The 19,238-nt window shown below is 44.2% G+C and overlaps 1 long non-coding RNA gene across 2 annotated transcripts; it reads right to left on the reverse strand.

Moving 5' to 3' along the window:
* Positions 1 to 366: 366 nt before the first annotated feature.
* Positions 367 to 5,238, reverse strand: LOC119276405. 2 transcript variants are annotated; one of them, XR_005136585.1, is made up of 6 exons: positions 4,676 to 5,238; positions 4,429 to 4,493; positions 4,253 to 4,329; positions 3,623 to 3,683; positions 1,212 to 3,223; positions 367 to 1,014 (listed from the first exon to the last, which is right to left on the reverse strand). It is a non-coding gene; the product is annotated as an uncharacterized LOC119276405 (long non-coding RNA). The 2 variants fall into 2 exon arrangements; XR_005136584.1 differs by having other exon boundaries at positions 367 to 3,223.
* Positions 5,239 to 19,238: the final 14,000 nt, after the last annotated feature.

Consider the following 19,238-nt stretch of genomic DNA (forward strand, 5'->3'; position numbering starts at 1 on the left):
ATAGATTGTTGTAGATATGTATGCTTTATTAGAAAGAAAAAATATATTTGTTTCTTTATTTCTCCTCTTATACCCTCTTTCCCTACCTCTCAACTCTAGCATCATCTCGATCAACCACACCATCTCATTACATGCACACCTAGTCTACCATCTGTTTCATAAGTTTATCAGCATGCAATCACGCAAAAAAGGCTAAACAGGTTGTGGCATCCTACCTAGTTCAGCTAAAATTTTGGATAAAAGGAAACAAATAGAAAGAAAAAACAAGTGCTACCATCATGCAGTTACAAGAACATAATGTAAGTATACGAAACATAGTAAAGTAAAGAAAATGAAAAGGCGCTCACAAATGCTGATGAGATGGTCAGCATATAAAGGCGCTCACAAATGCTGATGCCGTACTTACATCAGAACTCTAGCCTCAATTTCTCAAACAGAGCTTCTTTCAAATAGTCATGTTGCACACATTTATAATCAGAGAAGTTGTATTGGCCCCTTGATATCAGAAAAGGCAAGGACAGCAAGTGCTGCAAAGTAACCTCAACAAGAAGTAATTATTATACTGCAATAAATAAACCTCTACAATTGAGTAGAAAGTGACGAAAAAAAGGAGCGCTCCATGTGCCTACATGACCTTACTTTTTAGAAAAGTCACAAGCTGCTAATAAAAAGTTTAAAACAACTTACATGCTAAGAGTACAAAATAACATCTACTCCTGCTATCCGATAATATAAGATCTTATTACATCGAATGTAATAAGATCTTTTATTATGGAACGAAGAGGGTACCATCTTCTGGGTGTTTGGATTATAGAGCTCACCAACATAGGCATTCGACTTTACGGCTAGAACTGATGATAGGAACTCCTCCTGTGCTTCAGCTCAGATCTCTAGTAGCTGAGTTTAGACCCATCTTGTTACTAAACAACTTCGTGCCACCAAACATCCCTGCCACAATCATGGCCTCATACGACACAGTCATAATTCACACCCTAGCCTTGATCGTGCATGGAGCTGCGAATTGGATTAGATTACTCACAACCATAGAAAGAAAGGGAAGACTAAAGATCAAATCCACTGGAGCAAACAATAGATTCTTCAGGAAAAGGTCGTCCATGGTTGCCGCATGGTTTATATGTGAGGAATCATTGTCGATGGACATAAAAAAAGTCGGGGCATCGTCTATGGCGTAGGAGATTGATTGGACTGACCTTGCGACACCCTCAGGCCTCAGGTATGGCGATGTGCCGATGTCGATGGCCAGCTCGGAGCCCATATCATGTTACAGCAGCGCCGAGTACCTGGGCACGATGTCCCGGCGTTGCGGTCGCAAAGGCCGCAGTGACGTCGAACCGCTTCTTGAAGCCGGCTGCGCCCGGTCATGGGCTGTCGAACGCAAACACCGTGACCGGCCATTCTCGGCGATGTACAACGCATTCAGGGTGGCCAGCTCCGTCCCGAGGTTGTGCCCCATTACCGTGATGCTCACCTCCTCGTCCTTGTACGTGTCCAACAGTTTCTGCACCTCAGTCATCAATGAATCCTAGCTTTCCCTCCTTCAAGAGGTACCACACTCAATAGAAAACACGAAGTACAACAATAAGTACAAAGAATCTGTAATCCAAATATAAATATGTGACTTGTAAATAGCAATGACAAGTGGATAAAGCATATGTGCAAATTCTAAGACATTAATATACTTATGCTCCAACTCAAATACTCAATCAATGAGACACACAAGAAATACATCGACTGTAATAAATAAATGAGCATTGTTTCTGGACAGCACCAACAATATCCCTCTACCTCCCCTTCAATTTTTAGATTCTGAATTAAGTTCTTGGTCTGGAATTAGAAGCCATGTATTAAAAAATCCTCAACAATGAATCAAGCTGAATAATATGCACCTTTAAATTGACGTCCGTTCCTCCATCATTACGCTTGTTACTCAGTAAGATTTTATTATCTCTATTAAGGTGAATGCAACAAACTGTCTGGCACAAAGGTCTCTAAATTAGAATGCTGGAATAAATCCATGCATGAAACTATTGTCTTAAGACATTGGCACCGAATAAACACCAGAACTTAATCAAGGTGCACACGAAGGCCATAAGTAGGAAGGAACAAAAGATAAAGAAGTTTAACCGTACTAACACATAAAGAAAAGATAATTATGAGGTGAAAAGGACTGAAAATCTAAGCAAATTGTACTGACAGAACCATCGGCATGCATCTTCCAGTTTGTACCACTCATGACCCCATGCCGGGGAACTCGCCCCTCTCTCCTGCGAACCAGACAAAAATCAGTAAAGACAAAAGTTTGACCTTCATTAGATTAAGTACTAATTTGACTTTAATTGTAAATCTTAGCAAAAAAAGGAACTAACCTGGTTCATTTTTCATGTTTTTTTTGTTATCGCTTTCGATAGTAGAACCCGATCCGTTTTTGGATTGAATGGACAAAAGGCACTAACCACACCCTTGTTGAACTTGATAAATTGTACCATTGGACAAAAGCAGATTATAGATTCATATATAAGAGAAAAGGAAGACTCAGAGCTATATGCATTAATGCATGGATGTCATCCACAGAATCTTTGCACCTTTTAATTTAGAGTATTTTTTCTTTAAGATGTCAACCATGAAGTAGACATGAATCAGAAGTAGAAGCGCTACTTCAGGGCAAAAAAAAGATATAGTACAACCGGTTCTTCTATCTATATCTAACCATGCATCATTAAGCTAAAAGTTTGGTTCATATCGGTCTCATCAGATGACCCATGAGATTGCCATTGGAGGATATGTGGCCTGCTGGGAACATCGACGGCAGCGGTGAAGCGCACGGTAATAGAATAGTCCTGTGTGACATATGTTTTCTTGCATTGTCTTGTGTAACGGGTTGATATTTGTCTAGGAATGGTAGTAGAAAGATTGTGTGGTGCTGATATTGAACTTATAATAAAATTGAGTTCTAGAAACAATTCCTTACATTGTCTCATTAGTAATCACACCAAGAACACTTATCCTCCTATAGATCTGACTTGACTCTGTGTTTTGGTGTGCAGAAATTGGTTACAGGTAGGAAATAATATAACTAATCGGTATCTTGAGTTGCAAAGAGATCACTCAGAACGGTGCCTGATATTATGCCATAAAGAACTCACATTTTTTATTGTCCCTCAGGATATGTACGCACCTTTCTCTGTTGGATGCATGCACAATTCTGAATTAAGAACAAATGACATGTTGATTAGCTATCTTACAAATGCTTTTCCGAGGGAAGTCGATTATGCATAAAAAGGCACTCTGTGATGCTGTATAAATTATGTCATGGGCGGGAAAGCAATTTTTGACCCCGTGATTTCTCTGTACATTAGGCAATGCCGTGAAGTAACTTTTTTACGAAGAGGGGAGCCCATCAATTTCCCACTGGATTTTCTAGTGTCCCGTTTTATAATAAGTTCTTTGCTGGAAAAAACATACATATAATTAGTTACTCTATTTGTCCCGACGTCGTGGACTATGTCTATAGTTTAATTTAATTTGTAAAGGAAACCGAACGGCGATTTCTATTTTCTACAGATAAAACATGGTGGCTTTAGACCAACATAAATATGTATACCTTTATTTAGGTTTCAGTTCAAAGGTCTCAATGCTCCAATTTCTCATTTTGAAACCTGAAACTGAAAGGAATTTAACAAATCAACATAGCCTCGTGGAGCCTTGATTTTAGTTGCATTAAGCCAATCAGAGTAAGAATGTAGTTCTGTATCCTAGCTGTGTACATCTTCTCTAAAAGTAATAATAAAGGCTACCATGTTCATTCAAGAATAAAAAATCCCATGTCAGGATAATCTTTCAGTACAAAAGCTTGGTGCATTTCCTTTAGACACTCTAAAAACCGACCACTGTTATGAACTTCAGAGATGAACACTTGATTCATAATTTGGTTTGCCATAAACTATAAACCAAAAGATTTAGACATTAAAGCAGCAGTGGTTCAGCATATGCTGGGTTCTAATAGGAGAGGAGTGCTTAGGAAAGAAAGAAATCGTTGCCATATTCAGATTCTTCCATGACTGTTAAATTTGAAGGAATAACTTATTGTATCAAAGACTATAATTTAATACAGAAGACATATCATGTGGAAACAGAAATATATGAGTATGGCAGGTGGGAACCATAGATCACAAGAAACAAATATTAGTTTAGTTGCACTCATATCATCAAGGGCATTGAGAGGTAACCTAACCTTGGAGATTGCATTTTGCTTCACCCAGTCCTTATGACTTCTCAATCAACCTTCCACAACTCTTCTGCATGTGCCGCCTGCAAACCGAGGAGAAGACAATGTTGGGTGGCCATGCGTTAGAGTGAAGGCGGATTAGGGAGAAGCAGTGATATGAACAAAGCTCGTAAAACACAAACCTGATTGCCATTGTATCTCATGAAAATATACTTCTGATGAAAACAAATATTTGCCATCGTTGTACCTGCGTGTCAAACAAAATATGATATGTTCTAACGAAAACGAAAGAAGATGATATGCATACCCCACAGAGGAAAATCATCTTGATTGTAGAAAAAATAGGGGAGCAACGTATTCATCAAAATGATACAGTACGAATTAAGCCTATAAGATGAACTGAGTCTGGAACTCTGGATCCACCATTACCGAGAGATCCATCCATCCCCATGACCCGAGTCATAGACGTACTTCTCTCCTTCCGCTCCTCTTTTGCCTAGATCCAAGCCGCCAAAAGGGATCCTGCCAAGGGCGGCGGCGGCATTTACCCGGATGGACCCGAGTTGGGATGTCTTGCACTGTGAGTCAGGGAGTCTGTAGGAAGTGGCGGCGGCGGCGGCGCAACAATGCAATCCTCATCTCCAACGGAATGGCGGCGGAGCGGAGGAGCAAGACGGTGATCTGCGGGACGAGATCAGGGAATGACGTGGTCGTGACCACCGACGGGCTGCTCTGCTCCACCGACATGGAGGCTCTACGGTGGCTCCCATAGCCGGATATGGCCACAACGAACACCGGACCGTTAAGGCTTGGTCCTCTTTCCATCAGATCGGGTTGGGGAAGGGAGCTCCTTGCCTTGCGGGGCGAGCGCGTGGCGACCAGTGCAGGCGAGGCGAGCGGGCGCCGGCGTGAAGGGGAGGCGGCGGGCGGGGCGAGGTGAGGATGGGTGGCGCAGTGGACGGCAGGTATGGCGGCGGGGATGGGTGCGCTGCGCAGGGATCGGCAGGTGTGGCGGCGGCTGTGTAGGGCTAGCGAGGGGAGGGGATTTTTTGTCGAAAGAGACCCTCTGCCGACTGGAATTGCCAAAAAAGACCCCCTGCGGACGAAATTGACAAAAGAGACCCCCTCACTAGTGGCGGCAAGCGCGGCAGGCGACACGTGTCACCAGCCACCACGCCGTGAGGCGGCGGGCCCGGCCGCCACAACACGAGGCGGCAGCCCGGTGTATAACGGTGCGTGCACAGTTCGTCGTGCAGCGACGTAACGGGCCGGGTCAGGTGGGCCCGGCCACCACCAGGTGAGGCGGCCGCCGCTGCCGCTGTCGCTCCCCGGCCGACACGGCCTGCTGCGCGCGCGACGAGACAGCGGGCCCGGCCGCCACTAGGTGAGGCGGCAGCGCTGCTTTGAGGCGCTGATTCCCGTGCGCGTACTCTTTTTCAGGCGCTGATTCTCGTGCGGCGTCAGTTTTGTTGCTTTGCCAGGACAAATTTTACTGTTGCTAACAGGGCTGGTTCCCAGGCGCGGAGGACGACGAATTTCACGCGCGGGAATCACTCTGGCTTTTGCTTCTTTTGCGTTAGCGGATGCGACGGCACTGCGAGAATCTGCAGTGTGACCGACATGAGAACTGTGGCAAATGGCGCTCATTCCCATGCTTTGAAAATTGCTGCTGCAGGTGAGGTGACAGCACCCAAGAGCGTGATTTCCGCGCGGGGATATGGACACTGATGCCTACTTTTGGTTCTGTAGTGCCGACAGTACAGGGATCCTAAAATATCCCGCCTAATTTCCTCTGTTCTCGCTTATTTTCTCGCCATCATTAATCGTCTGAGCCTATAAAAGAAGACACCGAGGCTCTCGTCCAGCCATCCTAGAAATCGCCAGTGCGCAAAGTGTGTACACATTTTTTTTCAGTCGATATGAGTTTGCCTTGTTCGGATCAAAGCATTAGGCCGAGGAAAATGAAGACTGCAAGTTTGCCTCCTGGGGTGGCAGTCCTGCGATGTTGGTGTGGCGATCTTTGCAAGGTGAAGGAGGTGACGGATTTTTCAGATTGGTTGGGCATGAAGTTTTTCATGTGCGCCAATTATGAGGAAGATCCTGCCGTAGCTATTTCAGAGTACGACAAGCCTCCGGTATGGTTTAACCATCACGAATAGATATTGTTGGTATTTTCATTGATTCTTTAGTAACATTCTTGTTTCTTGTTGTAGTCTCCTCCGCCTCTGTGCATGTACTATCGTTGGATTGACACGGAGAAGCCGGCTTGGGCAGTGACTGAGATTCGTGAAAGAAGTCGCCGTGCGTGGAATAGTTTATTTGCGGAAGAGCGACGCGAGAAGGCGGAAGCTGAGGAGAAAGCAGAGCAAGAGAGAGAGTTAAAAGAATACTATGCGGAGCAACACCGTTTTTTTGAGGAAATGGGAAAGAAAAACAAGAAAGAGGCTCGTCGCATGGAGGAGCAGGAACGACAGCGAAAGGAGGCTCGTGAGGCGGAGAGGCGGAGAAAGAAATAAAGGGCTCGTCAGGCCAAGGCAGCAGAAGAAGCTGGCGATGGAAAAGGAAAATATCCATGTTGGACTCAGTAGATTCCTGTGGTAGTATTTTAAATTTTGCAATCATTTGTATCTTTATTTCTGCAGTTTAGTGTAGCTTCATTTCAGTAGTTAAATGTAGCTTTATTTAAATTCTACGATGTATCTTATTTTCAGTTGTACCTTATCGTGTTGTATCTTATTTTCAGTTGTACCTTGTCGTGATGGAAAAAATATATAGTTTTAGAATAAAGTAGTGGCATTTTCTTTCCCTCCACTAATTATCAAGCATCGTGCAACAACTATAAAATGAAATTAAGATAGAACATAATGTCTTACAATAAGAGAGTACAAACTAATAATGCAAGTACATCTGAATTAAACGGTACAACTGGAATACAGCTTAAAAACTACATTAAGGCATCATCGTCATCCTCCGTCGATGCAGAACTCTTGCCCTTTGAGGATGCAGAACTCTTACCCTTGGATGATGAAGAACTCTTGCCCTTCGAGGATGCAGTACTCTTGCCCTTGGACGATGCAGAACTCTTGCCCTTTGACGATGCAAAACCCGGAAGCGGCGGCATGAAGATATCATCTTCGTCCTCGCTCTCCTCAGTCCATAAAAATGGATGGTTTTCTGCAGTCCTTCTAAAAGTTTCACTCTTCGGCTCCACAACCTTCTTCCACCTTGCATCCAACCTAAGAAGTTCTTTACGTACCTCCTCATAGGTCCTTTCAGGCCACCCAGACCTACGTAATTGGTGAGCCAACTCATTCATTATGGTGTCACTACCGGTGAGATCGTCCCATGGAACTATCCTATTGTCCATCCTGAAATCGGTAGCTAGCCTCAGAAGAGTGCTACTCATCCCAGGGTGAAAACTACGATCGAAAGGATAATGGGACATCTCGACTACACTACACTCGAATGCTTATCCACCTCCGTCTGAAGGGGGTTTTATAGGTAAAGAGGAGAAAATGGCGGGAAAGAACGACTGCGGTATGGAGGGAAAGGGTTGGCGGGAACATATGGCGGGAAACGGGTGGCAGGAAGATATGGCGGGAAGGGGTTGGCGGGAAACGGGTGGCGGAACATATGGAGGGAAAGCGTTTGCGGGAAAATATTGAGGGGAAAGCGTTGCTTGAAAATATATTTTTTTCAATGTCTAAGACGGGCAATGGTTGCACAGTATTCATCAGCCAAAATTTTAAAAAAAATTCATTTCGGCCTAACATAAGCAAAAGAGTGGAGCGGGATAGTATGGCGGGAGATATAGGCAGGAAAAATTGTTCCTGACTGGTGCATTTTTATTTCAGCATACATAGATGTTCAAATTGAAAAGTCTGATACACACATATGTAGATACAATGGGTCACGCACGTGCATAGATGAATCACCCTACTTAACGACGACCACCTGGCCTTTCCTTACGACCGGAAGGCGACAAGCGATTAGGTGGCCGGGGCACACGAAGACCGCGGCCGTACTCCAATTCGGCTTCATGTGTCTGCGAGTCCTGCGTAGGTGGTGGAGTCGCGAATCCTTGTTGCGAACCTGAAGCATAATTGTAGGCGTATGGTTGTGACTCCGGGGGGATAAAAGATGGGCCAATAACGTCCCCTCCGAAGAACTCTGTAACTAATGACGTAACCGTGTCGCCAAGATCATGTGATGCTCCCCGGAGGCCTGTGTTGACGCCATGATCATGTGATGCTCCCCGGAGGCCTGTGTTGACGCCGCGTTGGGTGTTCTCATTGCCCCAATTAACATCAGGTGTGTCCTGCACATAGAAACATTTTAAACAAACTGTTAGAGGATAATATATGATATCATTGTAAATGCATTGAAATGTAAACATGACTACCTGAGCATATCCCTCTCCTATACTGTCTGGCCATTGTACGTGGTGCTGGTTTAAATCTGGTACACGAGTCTCCTCGGGCATGGGGATCCCTCGCGTGGAGAGATACGGCTGAGATCCCTCATCTTGGGTGTATGCATCATATCCTGTGTACGCATATGGGTTAGGGGAAAGAAATTGCTCGGGCATCGAATCCAAGCCCGTGCCATGGTCCTGAGATGTCTGCCCCTGACGAAGCTGCATCGAAGAAGAGCGATGCAACGGCAGAGCTGAGTCATGTCGTGGCAATGTCGTTTTAGTACTCGGACCCTCCCCCATTGCTCATGGCTCGTACACGCCTCGCTCGGTCTGGACGACGGTGCCGCACTCGGTCTGGCTGACCTCGCTACCGGCATGTATGCTCCAGTGGCAACATCGTCGCCTCTACCGCATCTGAACTTCTTTGCCATGAATTGTTGCAAAAGTTTCTGGAATGTCTTGCGATATGGGCCCTGGGCCGGCATGCTATCCGTAGCCATCTGCCCTACTTCGTTGACATTTTCAAGCTGAACAATATTTGGATGTTATTTAGTTCAAATGATTATGAAATGATGGACCTAAAAAAGTTACAAGTGATTACCAGGTGGTCACGATAGTAAGCTGCATGCAGCTCAACATGTCTTCGCGCCTGCTCCTCTTGTGTGAGATGTGTTGGTATAGTAGCTGGCTGACTGGCCAGGCTAGCACGTGTGTTCATGCAGTACCACTGCTTGTACGCTTGATCTGTACTTCCATCGTACGGTCTGCGAAATTAAATAATTACATAAACCGTTGTGATGAAAGCAAAGCATCTTCACGCATCGTATGATCATCGTAAAAAAATAATGTACATAAAATATACCTAAGTTGACGCACTATATCTGCTAGCGCTTCATTTTCCCACTTGTGTACCCATTCACTGTTCTCTTCCCTCCAATCGTATAAACTCCAACCCCTGCCCATATTTGTTAGCCTGCAAATTATGTAACAAAGTGTGAGTTTAGTAAATTAAAAATGACACTAACTATTTAGGGATGTCACATCTTACTTATGTGTTTCCTCGTCGATACGTCTGGGAAAAGGTGGTGGAATTTCTTGATAGAGACCGAACTGTCTCATTACACGCTCTGGGTTGTAAGGTTCAACACACCACAGGAACAATAAGTTGCAGCGAGTCAGCCAGAATGCACTATCGGTCAACATGCCTGGTGTGAAGTGTCGAGCATCAAAGACCATTTTTAGCTGGTCCTGAGTCCACGGGTTTCATGTGACTTCTGCCTCATCAAGTATCTCAAACTGCTGGTGGTACATAGGGTAACAATTTTTCGCAATATCTGGAGACCAACGTTTCCGTGCCTTTGTCCACCTGGTGGCCATAGTTGCGCTAGCACCCTCGCCAAAGTCGTATGGGTATATGGGTTGTACTATACGAGGTCGTCCTACAGGGAGGTATTCCCAGGACCACAACTGTAGAAACTCATAGGCGACACAAAGTAATGGAGCTTTTTGTGCGAAAGTGGTTTTTTGCGTGGCATCACACAAGCCTCTGTACGTATGAGATAGCATGGCAGAACTGAAGCTGTATTTTGGCTGCTCGGGTAAAGGTTCATCTACCATATTCTCTGCAATGTAGATGAGACCAGGGAGAACAACGTCCCCATGTGAATTTGGAAATAGATTCCCGAGGAGCCACAACAAATACGCAAACAGATGTCTTTTTCTCGTCTCCTCATTGGCGAAGCTAGATAAATTAAGAAAGTTATCACGAAGCCAGACGAGTGGGATGCCCCGAGGGTTACCAGAACGTTGTGATTCTGGCATTTCCATCCCAAGACGGGCTGCTATATCTAATGCCCAAGTTGGAGACACTCGTAGAGAGACTACCGGCTTACCTCTAATTGGTAGAGCAGTGATCATAGAAACATCTTTCAGTGTAGGTGCAAGCTCCCCAAAACGAAAGTGAAAGGTGTGGGTTTCAGGTCTCCACCGGTCAACGAGGGATGTCAAAAGGGATGGGTCCGAACGTACTTGGTCGTAGCATGATGTGAGCCTAGCAAAACCTTGTAGTCCATAAGCGTCAAGGTGAGCAAGGAAATGATTGTGTATTGGCCATGTTTTCTTTATGGTTCGAAGTCTGAAAGGCCGATAATCATGCTTAGTATTTGGTTTCAAAAATAGGTGGCAACGGTGGCCGGCGTCATGGGGCCCCTGCAAAAGCACTGGCACTTCACCCATAACCTGCACACAAACATACAAATATAAATTACGAGGAAGACAGAAATACAAATGCAAATCAAAATTAACTTAAAAAATACAAAGAGATACGATTTACATTAATTATCTAAAGTTAACATCAGGAGTACAATAATACAAAGAGAATCGATTTAAATTTAATATAAGTACACATAACGAGTAGAAATATAAATAGACATGGCGAGTACATATATATCAACATCATGCGTTGTTGTTGGCTCGATACGGGCAGTCTTTGCGTGAATGTCCAGGACACCTGCAAACGCGGCATCGCCTTGGTTCTCCCATCTGGCTTTGGTCCATGTCATTGCGATGACGCCTAGACTGACGTCGTCCCTTTGCGGTTCTCATCAAGTTGGTGTTCGGAACCCATTTCGGCCCATCTGGCCACAACATTTTGTAGTTCATATCAATGCCCCAAGCCCAGAACTCACCGTTCCAAGTGTTGTACAGATTATACATGTTGAAGTACGGCGATATGTATGGCTCGACGCTGATTTTTTGAACAGCAGCCGCCCGGAGCACATGAGTGCAAGGGTAGCCCTCAAGCTTGGGCTTGTTACAAGTGCACTCACAGGAGGTTGAGCCAAGGGTGACAGCTTGCTTTTTTGATCCTCTGTGGTGACCCTTAACGTACTTGGCTCGCACATTGACCTCCCACTTATTCCTAAGTGCGTCCACTTTCCTGCAGCCATGACTTTGGGACTTCTTTGCTTTCTCATCCAGATGTCTTTGCATCTTCTCGGACCATGGCTTGTTCAATTCAACTTGTGCTTTGGCGACGGTGACCCTGTCTGCAAAGTATGACAGGGTCCGGTTCCAAGTTTCTTCAATTAGGGCTGTGATAGGCAGTGCTCGCACCCCTTTAAGAACACCATTGTACACCTCTGACATGTTGCTGGTCATTATTCCATACCGAGCCCCGGTGTCGTGAGCCTGCGCCCACTTCTCCAAATGAGGGCAATTCTCAGTGATCCACTGGCTCAAATTTATGGCCGTCCTACGACCCCTCCGGTCTTCTCTGTGCGGCAAGGCCGCGCGGTCGATCTCACCATTGATACCTGCCCATATCGCATTCATTTTGGCTTCAGTTTTTTGCATGCACATCCTCTTGAATAACTTGAACCAATCCTTGTGTTTGAATTTAGAGTAAAAGTTTGCTGCCAAATGCCTCATGCACCACCTTCCCTCTAGATCAGGCTAGCCCCACTCTTCTTCCGACGCCTTAATTATTTCAAGAGCGCTTAATAATCCAGTGTTGCGATCAGAAATGATGCAAACACCTTTACGCTCTTTCACGACACCAATCTTCACGCAGCTCAGGAACCACAACCAGCTATCTTTGTTCTCGCTCTCGACCAATGCATATGCAATAGGAAGAAGCTGATTATTTGCATCCGCTGCAATCGCCACCAATAGTGTTCCCTTGTACTTTCCAGTGAGAAAGGTACCATCAACAGATAATACCGGGCGACAGTGCCTGAAGGCTTGTATAGTCTGGGCGAATGCCCAGCATAAGCGGTCCAGGATTAGCTCACCCGGGTTCATTGGGTTTGGACGTTCTCTCCGCCAAACTTGAGTCCCCCTATTAGCACTTGCTATTTGATGAAGCATTCTAGGGGCATAAGAATATGCCTCCTTATAGGTACCATACAAGTTCTTGAATATACTTTCCTTCGCACGCCTAGCCTTGCTATAGCTAACAGGGAATCCAATTAGATCCTCTGCATCTTTTTGCAGAGCCCTAACACTAATGTTGAGACTTCCCTGCACAATTGTTTCCATCGTCTGTGCCACAAATTTTGCTGTCACATTGCAGTGATCTGAAAGAGTTCCAGTTTGCTCACAGGTATGCTCCACTATTTTTGTGATATGCCATGACTGACATACCCCAGGCTTCAGTCTAGCGAGAACTCTTCCACGGCAACCTTTCGCGGTGTGGATGCATATGACCTTCAACTCTTTTTTATCAGACTGCTTCACTCTATGCTGGCGATGGATGCCGATTGCATAGCTACCCATTGCCTGGTAAGCAGACTTCTTATCTGGGAAAACTTGCCCAACCTCCAGGCTTCCCGCTCCTAGGCCAGAAGCAGAGTGAAATTCGTTGGTGATGCTCATATCCTGTAAAAACCCAGGTTGCAGTGCCGCCGCGACCGCCCTCTGAGGAGGAACATCTTCTTCTCCGCTTGACTCCGAAGACGCAGAAGAATGATCATCATCATCTAGCGCCTCCGGCAATCCCTCCACGTGTTCGCTCATGTCAACGGCCGCCGACCAATATCCTGTGTCATACACAGGCTGGCCGCCCGTCGGTTTCGATGGGCCGATGCTAGGGGCTGATGTGATGGCCAACTCGACCTCACCACCCCTGCTACTGCATCCGGCAACATCAGTGACTGAAATGAACTCCACATACACCATCGGCTGACCATACATTGAGTTATTGGGATTGCTTGCAAACCTCATGTACGACCCCCACGACCGATCACCTGTGACAGGCCGCAAACCCCAACGGGCAACCGTCCCATCATTTCCTCCGTCAACGACGAAGGCCTCCATTGTCATTTTTTTTCCTGCATCACTGGGCCAAACACCGCTCGGATGCACCTTCTAACAGCTGCGTAACCCACGTTGACCATGTCTCTCACCACTACTGTAGTCGACTCACAGAAGGACACATCCATCCCGCATGGACCGATGCGTAAGACGTTCCCATAGTACACTACTAAATTTTCCATAGTACCTAACCAACATACATGTTTACATTTCAAATAATTAGTAACTGAACATTTAGTAACGATGACAACATTTACATATCTTACGACTAAAATAATAACCATATTTTCGTTATAAATATTCGGTTTGTTTTTAGAATCATTTGCTTAGACTTTAAGGGTTTGTTTGGTTAACGGGTATTTAAAGATCTATTTTTCTTAAACTTGTCTACGAGCGTAACAAACAAAAACTCTGTTTGCTTTTCTCTAACTACCCCAAAAATATCCTAAAATAGTTCTCGTAATATGCAAAAACTTAGCTTCTGGAAAAACGACTATTAGTAAAATATGGTTTTCTACATAATTTTCTTACAACAGGTTATGACAAAACTGAGGGTAAGTACTAGCTATCCAAACAAACACTAAACATAATATTACGATAATAACATTTAAATATCATATGAGTAAAATATCTAATTTCTTCCGGCATGATATAATGTTTTCATATCATACGATAAAATTCATTTATTTACAAATAATAATTTTTGCAGCGGCATGACAGTACATCAATATAAAAAATAACATACCGCATGGGAATTACTCGCTATCCAAACAACCAGTAAACAATAGTACGATAATAACATTTTAATATCATATGAGTAAAACATTTAATTTCTTTCGGCTTTATATAAATTTTTTTCACATCATACGATAACAATCATTTATCTACAAATAATAATATTTGCAGCAGCATGCACATTATTCACAATAGTACATCAATACAAAAAATATTAACAAAATTACAGTGTCATTTTTCACCTTAGCTCCAATATGGATGTGCTTGCGAATGCAATTAAGCGTCAAAATAGTTCCAATAAATATCCGCCGCCAGTATTATATGAACCTCGTCAACCTATTATCACATTAACAACAATATTACACACGGATTTTTCTTCCTGCTAACAAAAGTATGAAAATAGCACTTCCATGTATGTGTTCATCACCTCAAAATGGGACAGCGAAAGTGGAAACACAATTTCTTCAATCACGTCTTCTCCTCCTTGTTTGCTACTAAGATGAATTATTTTACCTAATTACATACATCATTAAGTACATTAGCACCTAATCTTAACATATAAAATTTAGATTATTGCGATATAACAAACACTGGTAGAAAAAGAGGCTTCCGTCCAGCCCCATTAGTCGCGAAACTGTAGGAACCGCGACTAATGAAGTCTTTAGTCGCGGTTCGGCAGACGAACCGCGACCAAAGGCTTGGGCCAGGGCGCTCGGTGGCCAGCTGGTGCACGTGAGGGGCTTTAGTCACGGTTGGCCAGGCCAACCGCGACTAAAGGTGCCCAAAGGCCTTTAGTCGCGGTTGGCCTGGCCAACCGCGACTAAAGCTCCTCCCCTATATATACTAGTTCAGCGCACTCACTTAGCCATTTGGTGCCACTTCTCTTCACAAGGGGGTGTAGGTTTGCTTTTGGTTCCTCTTATGCACACAAGGTGTTTGATGAAATGCCCAACAGCGTGAAACAAACATGATATGAAGTGTTGGAGCCACACTTGAGGTTCCTCCTCGATCGCGGTTAGCAACTTGAACCTTTCATGCATGTGTGTCATTGATAAAATATGCATGTGTGTTGTTCATTGTTTAATTTCTATTGTTTATAGCTAGTTACTTTAACAAATGCATGATGGTTAATTATATATTTTATATTATAATAATGCAGATGAATCGGCAATGGATGTACGGTAACCGACTCTCCCGCGAGTTCACTACGGGTTTGAAAGATTTCCTCGTAGTGGCTAATGCGAACAAGCAGAAGGGTTTTGTTATCTGTCCATGTGTTGACTGTAAGAATCAGAAGGGTTACTCTTGCTCAAGAGAAGTTCACCTGCACCTGCTTCGGCACGGTTTCATGCCAAGCTATAATTGTTGGACCAAGCATGGAGAAAGAGGGGTTATAATGGAAGAAGATGAAGAAGGGGATGATTTCATCGATGAAAGCTATCTTGCTCATTTCGGTGATACTTTCATGGAGGATGCTGAAGGTGAAGGGGAAGGTGAAGGGGAAGGTGAAGGGGAAGGTGAAGGGGAAGGTGAAGGTGAAGGTGAAGAAGAGGCACGTGATGAGACCGTTGATGATCTTGGTCGGACCATTGCTGATGCACGGAGACGCTGCGAAACTGAAAAGGAGAGGGAGAATTTGGATCGCATGTTAGAGGATCACAGAAAGTCGTTGTACCCTGGATGCGATGATGGTCTGAAAAAGCTGGGCTGCACACTGGATTTGCTGAAATGGAAGGCACAGGCAGGTGTAGCTGACTCGGCATTTGAAAACTTGCTGAAAATGTTGAAGAATATGTTTCCAAAGAATAACGAGTTGCCCGCCAGTACGTACGAAGCAAAGAAGGTTGTCTGCCCTCTAGGTTTAGAGGTTCTGAAGATACATGCATGCATCAACGACTTCATCCTCTACCGCGGTGAAGACGAGAATTTGAACGAATGCCCGGTATGCACTGCATTGCGTTATAAGATCAGAGGCGATGACCCTGGTGACGATGTTGAGGGCGGGAAACCCAGGAAGAGGGTTCCCGCCAAGGTGATGTGGTATGCTCCTATAATACCATGGTTGAAACGTCTGTTCAGGAACAAAGAGCATGCCAAGTTGTTGCGATGGCACAAAGAGGACCGTAAGTCGGACGGGGAGTTGAGACACACCGCAGATGGAACGCAATGGAGAAAGATCGACAGAGAGTTCAAAGATTTTGCAGCTGACGCAAGGAACATAAGATTTGGTCTAAGTACAGATGGCATGAATCCTTTTGGCGAGCAGAGCTCCAGCCATAGCACCTGGCCCGTGACTCTATGCATCTACAACCTTCCTCCTTGGTTGTGCATGAAGCGGAAGTTCATTATGATGCCAGTGCTCATCCAAGGTCCGAAGCAACCCGGCAACAACATCGATGTGTACCTAAGGCCATTAGTTGATGAACTTTTACAGCTGTGGGGCAGACCTGGTGTCCGTGTGTGGGATGAGCACAAAAAAGAGGAATTTAACCTACGAGCGTTGCTTTTCGTAACCATCAACGATTGGCCTGCTCTTAGTAACCTTTCGGGACTGTCAAATAAGGGATACAATGCATGCACACACTGCTTACATGAGACTGAAAGTGTACATTTGCCAAATTGTAAGAAGAACGTGTACCTTGGGCATCGTCGATTTCTTCCGAAAATTCATCCAGTAAGAAAGAAAGGCAAGCATTACAACGGCAAGGCAGATCACTGGCCGAAGCCTGCGGAACGCACTGGTGCTGAGGTATTTGATATGGTCAAGGATTTGAAAGTCATCTTTGGAAAGGGTCCTGGCGGACAATCAGTTCCGAAGGGAGCTGACAGGCACGCAGCCATGTGGAAGAAGAAATCTATATTCTGGGAGCTAGAATATTGGAAAGTCCTAGAAGTCCGCTCTGCAATCGACGTGATGCACGTTACGAAGAATATTTGCGTGAACCTCCTAAGCTTCTTGGGCGTGTATGGGAAGACAAATGATACAAAGGAAGCACGGCAGGACCAGCAACGTTTGAAAGACCCTGATGACCGGCATCCGGAATGGTTTCAAGGTCGTGCCAGCTACGCTCTGACCAAAGAAGAGAAGGTCATCTTTTTTGAATGCCTGAGCAGTATGAAGGTCCCGTCTGGATTCTCGTCCAATATAAAGGGAATAATAAACATGGCGGAGAAAAAGTTCCAAAACCTGAAGTCTCACGACTGCCACGTGATTATGACGCAATTGCTTTCGATTGCTTTGAGGGGGCTCCTGCCGGAAAATGTTCGAGTAGCCATTTTGAAGCTATGTGCATTCCTCAATGCAATCTCTCAGAAGGTAATCAATCCAGAAGATCTACCACGGTTACAGAACGATGTGATCCAATGTCTAGTCAGTTTCGAGTTGGTGTTCCCGCCATCCTTCTTCAATATTATGACGCACCTCTTGGTTCACCTAGTCGAAGAGATTTTCATTCTCGGTCCTGTATTTCTACACAATATGTTCCCCTTCGAGAGGTTCATGGGAGTATTAAAGAAATATGTTCATAACCGTGCTAGGCCAGAAGGAAGCATCGCCAAGGGCTATGGAAATGAGGAGGTAATTGAGTTTTGTGTTGACTTTGTTCCTGACCTTAAGCCGATTGGTCTTCCTCGACCGCGGCACGAGGGGAGACTAAGTGGAAAAGGCACGATCGGAAGGAAATCAACGACATGTATGGACGGCCATTCTCTGACTGAAGCACACCACACTGTACTGACCAATTCCAGCTTGGTGGCTCCGTACTTTGAGAAACACAAGAATATTTTACGCTCGGACAACCCGGGGAAGCCTGAATCCTGGATTAGGAAGGCCCACATGGAGACTTTCGGCAGTTGGTTGAGAAAACATTTAATGAATGACAATGATGTTGTAGATCAGTTGTACATGTTGGCCAAGACACCATCTTCGACTATAACGACTTTCCAAGGGTACGAGATAAATGGGAATACATTTTACACGATCGCCCAAGATAAAAAGAGCACCAACCAAAACAGTGGTGTCCGCTTTGATGCAGCAACCAAGAATGGGCAAAAGGTCACATATTATGGTTACATAGAGGAGATATGGGAACTTGACTATGGACCCTCCTTTAAGGTCCCTTTGTTCCGGTGCAAATGGTTCAAGCTAACAGGAGGTGGGGTAAAGGTGGACCAGCAATACGGAATGACAATGGTGGATTTCAACAATCTTGGTTACCTTGACGAACCATTCGTCCTAGCGAAAGATGTCGCTCAGGTTTTCTATGTGAAGGACATGAGTAGCAAACCGAGGAAACGGAAAGATAAGAAAACGATCAGTACATCATGCGATGATCCAAAGCGCCACATTGTTCTTTCAGGGAAAAGAAACATCGTGGGAGTGGAGGACAAGACAGACATGTCAGAAGATTATAATATGTTTGCTGAAATTCCGCCCTTCAAAGTCAACACCGACCCAAGCATTAAGTTAAATGATGAGGATGCTCCATGGATACGGCACAATCGTAAGCAAGCAGGGACACAAGGGAAGAAATGATGTGTAATAATTTATTGTACCAAACTTTGTTGAATGGATCATGTGAATTATATTACCCGTGATGTGTTTGGTGTCCATTTTCGAATGATTCGAGATACCACTGATGATACATGAAATTTGGAGTGATTTAGTCATACTCCTGCCTAGGCGTATAAAATTTTGAATTGAATTAGTTTTATTTTTCTGAATTTTTTGATATATTATTTGTATTTTTAACATTTTGAATTGAATTAGTTTTATTTTTCTTAATTTTTTGATATATTATTTGTATTTTTAGAATTTTGAATTGAATTAGTTTTATTTTACTGAATTTTTTGATATAATATTTGTGTTTTTAACATATTGAATTGAATTAGTTCTATTTTTCTGAATTTTTGATATATTATTTGTGTTTTTAACATATTGAATTGAATTAGTTTTATTTTTCTGAATTTTTTGATATATTATTTGTATTTTTAACATTTTGAATTGAATTAGTTTTATTTTTCTTAATT

This window comes from Triticum dicoccoides, chromosome 3B (assembly GCF_002162155.2).
Source record: "Triticum dicoccoides isolate Atlit2015 ecotype Zavitan chromosome 3B, WEW_v2.0, whole genome shotgun sequence".
Classification (NCBI taxonomy): Eukaryota; Viridiplantae; Streptophyta; class Magnoliopsida; order Poales; family Poaceae; genus Triticum; species Triticum dicoccoides.